Source organism: Myotis lucifugus, unplaced genomic scaffold, assembly GCF_000147115.1.
Source record: "Myotis lucifugus unplaced genomic scaffold, Myoluc2.0 scaffold_229, whole genome shotgun sequence".
NCBI lineage: Eukaryota > Metazoa > Chordata > Mammalia > Chiroptera > Vespertilionidae > Myotis > Myotis lucifugus.
The window spans coordinates 1,586,332-1,587,842 of NW_005871277.1; positions in this window are offsets into that span (position 1 = coordinate 1,586,332).

A 1,511-nucleotide genomic window follows, 5' to 3' on the forward strand; every position below is an offset into this window, starting at 1 on the left:
ATGGTGGGGGACGGGCTCCAGGTCCCAGAAACAGCCGCCGTCAGTCAGCCACTCGGGCCCCTGAGCCCCAGGACGGGCCGCTTCCTCGGCTCGGCGCCTCGCTCCTCCCGGCTGGGCCGTGTGCAGGCCAGGCCGCCCCGGGGAGCCGGGAAATCATTATGCCCTTGGAAAAGCCGATGAACAGGAGCAAAATCCAAACCAGCTGTTTTCCTCCTTCGGGCCCAGCCTTTTCTGCACGATCCACCTATCCACCCATCCTCCCACCCATCCATGTACATAACCATCTCTGCGAGTACATGTCCACCCGTTCATCCAGGCCATCACAACCCAGCCAACACCTACTTTTTGCCGGGCCTTGTGGTAGGCACTGGGAATACAGGGTCATCCGAACATACAATCTCTGTCCTCGTCAGCTCATTCATTGGCCAGTGGGAGAGACAGCCAATAATTAAAAACAACAACAACTTTCTCTGAATGGAAAGCAACCTCCGTAAGTGCCACGCACACATTGGAGAGGGGTCTGACCCTGGCCAGAGGCCAAGGACACTTCCTCGGGGAAGAGACGCTTGAGATGTAAAGGAGAGGTCGGCACTGGTGTGGTGGGAGGTCCGAGAGGGGGAGGGGGAAGCAGTGTGGGCGTGGAGGGAGCAGAGTGAACGTGAGGGTCTGGAAGGGGAGGCACCTGCCGCAGAGCCGGTAGACTGATCATAGGTACACAGGACGGAGAGGAGGCAGGGCCGGACCCTGGAACCCTGGGACCCTGGGACCCTGGGACCCTGGGATCCTGGGATCCTGGGACCCTGGGATCCTGGGACCCTGGGACCCTGGGACCCTGGGATCCTGGGACCCTGGGACCCTGGGACCCTGGGACCCTGGGATCCTGGGACCCTGGGACCCTGGGACCCTGGAACCCTGGGATAAAGGAAAAGCCCATACAACAATGATGTGCTCAGATCTGCACATTGAAATGATGCCTCATGCCCGATGCCCGGGCCCTTCTGGTTGGGAGGAGGTGGTGGGGGGTGAGGGGCTCCTGCAGCCTCCACATGTGTGTGATGATGCCTGGACTCTGGGAGCAAAGGTGGCCTTGAGAGAAGTGGACTGACCCACGGAGAGCGATTTTAAAGCTCCCCAGGCTTCCTCCCGGGAGTGGTTAGTGGGAAGCCAGCCCAGGGGCCGTTTCAGCCTTGCAGAGGCCTCGGAGCGTTGCTCTATTGACGGAACTTAATTGTAAATATTATTCAAATGCACCTCCCAACGCACAATTATATTTCTCAGGGGAGCCCTCTGAGCACACACCAAAGCCCTATAAATCACACACAGATTAACCCACCAGGAGCGGAGGCCCATTAATGCTGCAAGTGCGGGTGGGGGCTGCGGGGAGTCTGTGCAGACACCACTCCCAGGGCTTGGACTTGGGGTGTCACCTGGAGGTAACTGAGTTCTGTCCTGGGGGATCTTCCAGAGGTCTCCTCCCCGCCCTCCCCCCAGGAGATGGGGACACCCCGAGG